This window comes from Rattus rattus, chromosome 14, assembly GCF_011064425.1.
Source record: "Rattus rattus isolate New Zealand chromosome 14, Rrattus_CSIRO_v1, whole genome shotgun sequence".
NCBI classification, from domain to species: domain Eukaryota; kingdom Metazoa; phylum Chordata; class Mammalia; order Rodentia; family Muridae; genus Rattus; species Rattus rattus.
Window position 1 is genome coordinate 5,436,303 of NC_046167.1, and position 7,129 is coordinate 5,443,431.

General features: G+C 42.3%; 1 non-coding gene across 1 annotated transcript; it reads left to right on the forward strand.

Annotated features, from left to right (window-relative positions):
* The first annotated feature begins 5,071 nt into the window (after positions 1 to 5,071).
* Positions 5,072 to 5,145, forward strand: Trnan-guu. The gene has a single exon. It is a non-coding gene; the product is annotated as a tRNA-Asn (tRNA).
* The last annotated feature ends 1,984 nt before the right edge of the window (positions 5,146 to 7,129 follow it).

Here is a 7,129-nt window from a genome sequence, read left to right on the forward strand (position 1 = left end):
AGTATTCTCAGCCACTGTACATTAAAAATGTAAACTGTCGTCAGCCTTATATAAACAGGATGTCGTGTTTTGGGGTGTAGCTCATGGTAGAGTGTTTACCTAGCCTAGTGTGGCCCAGGATTTAATGCCCAACACTCATAAAAGAAAATAAAAGGGGTCCCAACAATGATGCATACTTAGGGCTTGCTTATTATAAAACACACATGCAATGCAACAGTGTATCATGTATCTCACCTATGGTGCTATAACGTATCATCACTTACCTTCCCACAGTGTGTCAGTTTTTAGTACACATCTAGAGGCTCTAGTAGGGAAATGCACACATGAAATTTATTGGCCTGATACAAAGCGACTGGGCCAGTAATGGAATGGACGGGACTGGGCCAAAGTTGAGACACATTGGTAGGGATGTGACCTACTAGATAAGAAATAAAAGAAGCTTGAGATAATGCCAGGGTTTCAACCTGGGTCCCTATCCCAGGAATGTGACAGTGTTTAAATTGTCCCAGGGAAAATTAACTCACTGTGTGTGTGTGTATGTGTGTGTGTGTGTGTGTGTGTGTGTGTGTGTGTGTTATGCATGTGTGCACTGGGGATTAGACTTAGGGTCTCACAAGTGCTAAACATATACTGGACTTTGTGTTATACCCTCCAGCCCCAGAATGTAACTTCAACCAAACCCCAAAAACCTATAAGACACAGGAAAATGCCTTATTCCTGTACCTCATCTTCTAAGACATCTTGTTGGTGAGATAGCGTGTAAATCTACAAGGGCACTTAGTAGTCACACTAGTCTACACATCTTGTAAGACTACAAAATCTATCTTTGTCATCTACGAATTTTACATCAAGCTTGCTTAAAATGTAGACTGCAGCCCTCGCCATAAATCCCGTGTTGCTGCTCATGTGTGTTCAAACATTTGGAAGCCATGTGGTCAGAGAGGCACGGCTGCCTTCGTAACTTACTGACTTTGACTCAGGCTTCCTGCCCATTCTGTGGGAAATATTGTTAAGGAGGGAAGCTGTCTCCAGGATGTTTGTCTGAACTTTTCAAACCTGAATTTTTGTTGGACCTGTGTGTCTTGGGGACACTGGTCTTCCACCACATCTTCTGAGTCCACCCAGAGGCCACCAGGATTGCATGGGGATCTACCTAGGGCTTTTCTCAACTATAGGCTTAGATTTGGGTTGGTTTTTGTTTTGTTTTGTTTTGTTTTTGAGACAGTTGCTCTGTATAGCCCTGGCTGTCCAGAAACTTACTCTGTAGACCGCTGGCCTCAGACTCACAGAGATCCTCCTGCCTCTGCCTCTTAAGTGCTGGGATTCAAGGCATGCGCCACCACCACCTGGCAGATTTGGGGTTGCATTGAAAGGACACCCTCTAATTAAATCAAGGCTTTATTTTTGTTTTTTAAAGCGGAACTTTAAATTTTAAGTGACATATATGTTTAGCAGTTTAGGGAAAAAAACATGTATTATTTTCCCAAAGACTTCTGAACTAGACAAAGCAAGATTTATTCCCTGACACTGGAGAAGGATAGAGTCAATGAGCTTTCTCCCCGCCCCCACCCCCTCCACCCCCACTGCGCTGGGTCCATCCTCTCCTCCGGTTCTGTATGACACCCGCCCTCATCCTTACTGAAGTCTCTTTCTTTGGTATCTGCTCACTTGACCTCGTAGAAGCAAATAGAAAAAGAGTTTATTCTAATTTTTAAAAAGATTCAGGGTCTCTTACAGCTTAGGCTGAACTAGAATTCACTCTGTAGCTGAGGGTGACTTGGAGCCCAGCTCTCTTGCCTTTACCACCCAAAGATCGGAGTTTTAGGTGTGTACCAGTACACGGGGTCTAATTTTCAATAGACTAGCTTTAAAAAGCTAGGCAGGAAACAGTTCTCTTGTTAGTGACCATCCTTTGCAGCATGCTAAATAAGGTGGGTTCTCTGTCTCTGTCTCTGTCTCTGTCTCTGTCTCTGTCTCTGTCTCTCTCTCTCTCTCTCTCTCTCTCTCTCTCTCTCTCTCTCTGTCTCTCTCCCATCTTTCTCTCTGTGTTGCATGGTCAAAGAAGAGGAGGAGGAGAGTCAGAAGAAAAAGAAAAGACAAAAATTAAGGAGAAAATAAAATCAAGTTTGTCAGCCTGCCAGCAGGGCAGGGTGGTTCTTTTCCAGTGTGGATGGGGAAGTGGAGGACTTTTGTCAGACGCTGTCTCTTCTGCTGTGTGTGACAGCTGAGGCTGCGGCTTCCTTGCTTATCTCCAGTGAAGAGATGGAGTTGAGGGAGAACCTGTCAGGCTTACTGAGCTGACCACAAGGTCTCCCAGGAGATATCCCCTGACCCCTTGTGTTGAAGCAAGTTAGAGGTCCCAACACCGTTTCCAGATGTGGCCCTGGAAACAGTTAAAATGCAGACTACTGGAGAATGACATTTGGGTGCTAGAGCTAACAGTTTATTATTGGTAAAAAGAAAATGATTTGGAATTTCCTCACTTGAGAGAGAGAGAGACTACATAGTCTGGCCAGTACATTATCATATTTCCATTCTTTGTCTTTTCTCATATATATCATCATTTATTAACAACAAAATGAAGACAACATCTGAATAATTTCACAGAAATTTCCAAGTGACAGGATTTTAAAAAAATAAATGACATCCAAAGACCTTTCTGAAATATCTTATGTCTTTTACACATTCTGGACCTAACAGTCACCTACAGACCCCTTTTTCTCATAAGCCTCTAGCCGCCTGCCAAACTGACCAACTGACCCGGAGGAGGCTGGGCTTCCACAGGAAGGAAGGGTTTGGTGAGTGGAAAGCGTCTCTATAAATCAGGTGTAAAATGTGACTCACGAAGGTCTCCAGCCTTTCTTGCTCTCAGTGAGGTCTGGCTAGCGTCCTCCTTTAACGGGTGTCTTGGAGCACATGAGTCCAACTAGTGTTTTAATTTGCTGCTTGGAACACAACTCCAACTCCTTTTAAGCAACTTAGTTGTTCGGCTTCCCGAATTCAGGAGGTGCAAAGCACTAAGGTCTAGCACAGGACTCTGAACAGCCAGCCTTCGCTCATAGGCGTGTTCCTGGGAAAGGCGAATTTGTAGTTGAATGGTGTCCAATATACAAAAAGGGACAAAATGCCCAGTCCTGTACTGTGTCGGTAATTTTAAAGACCTGCGTGCTAATGCAACAGTGAGAATTGCTTTTCTTAGGTTATCGTAAAATTTAAGGGGGAAATGTTTCTAAAACGAATTTAATAGAGTTAATCGGACCTTCAAAGTTGTGCATAAATATCAAGGCCTAGGATCACAACATTCAGGTGACAACATGTTGCTTCTTAGTTAAGTGGGCATCTTGGACACAACAGGGCTGGCAACAGGTGTCCCTAAAGCAAGATGTCGTGGTTTCATTCAGTATTTAAGAAAAAAAAAGTTATATTCTCTTTTGAAGTATTTTCAAATGTAGGGACCCCAAAAGGCTAACGGTTAACGGCAATACAAGCAGGCTGGAAGGCAGTTTTCAAAGGCACAGCAATTCTCAACACAGACATTTTCTGCCCTGAATTATTTTTTCTCTTGGATGGCTCCTGTCTGGTTTCAGAGGTGAAAAATGTTACAACTGTGATGTTTGAGTGAGGGAGAGAAATGGCAGGTAAGGATGTGTCTGTGAACAGGACCCCTGTTTATAGTCTCAGCAGGAGAGTAAATATTTAATGGAGGGACCTTGAGGTACAAGGTTGCAATCTGTTCTAACTAACTAGTCCCGAGAACAATAGCAAGAGGAACTCACTTTGAGTTGGAAGAAAAAGAGCCAGCATTTCTTTCTGGCTTTAGCCTAGATGAATTTAAGAATGAGGCTTGAAGTCAACAGCATTTTTATAGATGCTGTCAGTGTGCTCCGGAAGGTTCCCAGTTTGTTTCACATTCAGAGTTTTCACGGGCACATTTAAAAATGTGTTGAAAACCGATAGGTCCAGCTCGGTGTGAGTTCCCAGCTGTTTAACATCTCAAGCTACCTCGCTGCTAAATGGTTCTGAAGCCAATTTAAGTTGTCGTCACGCAATCGGGGGACTCAACCTTGGTTGCACTCCAGCCCGGCGGCTCACAACTTCTTTAAGTCCCAGTACCAACCGCGTTTTCCCTCCCCGAAAGCTCGAGGCCAGAGCAATTTAGTGACAAAACGGAAATATCAAGTTCTCGAGGGGAAACTATTATTTCTTGGAAGCGGGAACAGTGGTAGCAAAAATACGTCTCTGAACAGTATTGAAAAGGCACCGAGGAAACTTTCACAGGACGGAAAGGTTTTCCTGCAGAATGTTTCTAGGGACGGAGTATGATTCTGAGCTAAAAGGTGCCCAGCTAATCATAAGTCCTATCTTTTTATTATTATTATTATTATTATTATTATTATTATTATTATTATTATTATTATTATTATTCTGTAATTTCTTTTTCAAAAAGCCCGCGAGGAGCGTGTTCAATGGCGTGACTTAAATGCAGGTGAAGAGGTCTCAGCTGAGAGAATCAAGGACCAATTAATTCAGCAATTGGCCGCAAGCCTCGGGGACACGTTGTGACGAAGTGTTACTGGGACAATCGCACTGAGTAAAGTCGAAACGCAAACGAGGTTTGAATATGTGTTTTAATAAAAAGCCTGAATCTAAAAAACAAAAGACTCGCATAGAATCAGTAAGTAACGTAAGCTCAGCGGGCAAAGAAACGCACAAAACAGAAACAAAAGGGAAACTCGGCCCGCAAGCTGACGGTTGCAAGTCCTTACAAAAGGTAATTAATTAGAAACTGTCATCTTACTGCAGCAGAGCCTTTCCAGGCTGGGGTTGGGGGGCGGGGAGGGGCGAGCAACAGTATTTTAATCCACGTAGTGACTTGTAATTTTCCTCCATCTTGGGGCGTAATTTTCCAACATGCTTTGTAAGTGGACGGGAGAGTAAAAAGGATTAAGAACCTGTAGTAAAATTACTGCTTCTGGTGGGAATCAGGCAGAAGGAGAAAAAAAAAAAAAAAATCACAGCGCCTTTATTATTCGTCATAAGAACCTCTCCTGGAGCCACCGCGAGCACTAGAGTCTCTGTGGCGCAATCGGTTAGCGCGTTCGGCTGTTAACCGAAAGGTTGGTGGTTCGAGCCCACCCAGGGACGCCCTAACTTTTTATTTTACGAGGCTCTTTTTAGTCTCTGTGCATTTCCGTGCCAAATTCAAACAAACTCAAGTCCGACCTTCTAAGCTATCCTTCCCTGTCTTTCTACTTTCAGAAATCTATTCTGTCACAATGAAGACCTGCTTCCGACCTTTTGCTTTTTCCACTTTACTTTATCCAACGTGGTAGATATTTATAGAAAATAGAATAAGTCTGAAAAAAAAAAAACAACTATCATATGGTCTCAATTAAATTTTTAAAATTAAAAGAATTTAAAGCAAGAGAAATTAAAAGGAAAGTTATTTTCATATTTTGCTTACACATTACTTGTGCACAAAGTGCCAAACCCTCCCCAAATAGTTACTTTGAGAAAACAAACCATAGTTACATCATAATAATTTCACTCTCGTGCACAGATTACAGAAGTCTAAAGCCAGTTTTAAGAAAAGGGTAAAGACTGATGCTAAAAGGTAAAGCCGTCAGTGAGTACCTGTCTACAGCCAAGTTTCTTAAAAGGCTGAAGCAAATAACTTTAACCCAAGAGTTTGAGGCCACCAGTCTATTTAAAACAGGAAGAAAAAGAAATCACTGGCTTCAGGTAGCATTAACAGTATTTTAATTGGGGGATTAATTCTTTAAATTTTTATTTCTGCACATACATACACATGCACATATATTCTCTATTTCTTCTGGGTTAACATACTAATTATTTCTGTGTATATGTGTAAGTATACACATTATTAATTTATTCTTTTTAAAGACAATTTATTTTATGTGCACTGGTGCTTTGCCTGCATATATATCTCTGTGACTGTGTCAGATCTCTTAGAACTGGAATTGTAGACAGTGGTGAGCGGCCATGTGGGTGCTGGGAATTGAACCCAGGTCCTCTGGAAAAACAGCCATCTCTCCAGCCCCCACATATTAATTCTTATCTTTTTATGTTGCTGCGTAACTTATAAAGAATAAAGGTTAGCTTGGCTTAGCTTACACTTGTGGAGGACGGGGTATAGCACTGTAGCAGTCAGGGGTATTCTTCTAGTGGGAACTCTGCAGAAACTCAAGAAGTATCACAGGCCGAGGGAGGGCAAGCTCACAAGCTCACAAAGCCACCAGTGCCCTCGTGGGAGGGGAAGTGAAGTCACGCTCATGACCTCCTGTGGTTCTCATTACCTCCCAAGGGTTCCCATAAGACTTCTGGGCTTAAGTTTCCAAGACAGGACTGCCAGGGACACGCCCAAACAGCAGCATTCATAAAGAATGGTGGCTGTTGAGTGCCACCTACTTGCCAGACATTGTTGTAATCAGTTGTCCTAAGGTCAATGTCACTCACGTTGCGGAGAAGAGCTCAGTCCAGGGGAGCCATGTGCCTGAAGTCACAGTTAGCTTTGAACTCAGGTCAGGCACGAAGCCCAAGTTCCTCACTGCCATACTGCCCACCTCCAAAGTAGTGACTCAATTACTTAATTTAAATGCAAAAGTGATATTTGAATTTTTTTCTACATGAAGTCTCATTAATATCTTGCTCCCGATGTCATGCAGGGAGTTTAGAAACTTTGTAAATGTAAAAGGGCATTGATTAGATTACACACTAAACTACACGTTCATGTCTGGAGGAATGGGTTTTTGTTTATTTTGTTTTTGTTTTTAAGGAGAAAATGGAAGCGTCTGTTTTAGGATGAGTTGGTAAACCCTGACTGGATCTATTAGCCAGTGTAGCCAGATAATGAATTTTGATAGCTGGACCTTGGTTAAGCATGAAGAAATAGCTAAATAAGGGGTTAACTAGATTGGGGACCAGCTTTAGGAATGCAATGTAACAGTTTAGCAAGGGAGAACAAAGGGGAGAGGCCAAGACCTGCTCTTCAATAGATATGGAAACAAACAGCTACATTTGGACAACTTAATTTGATTCTTACTCTCTCCATTTGGTGGTATAGCCATGCCCAGATACATGCTCAAACCATTTACACACAGCATTGACT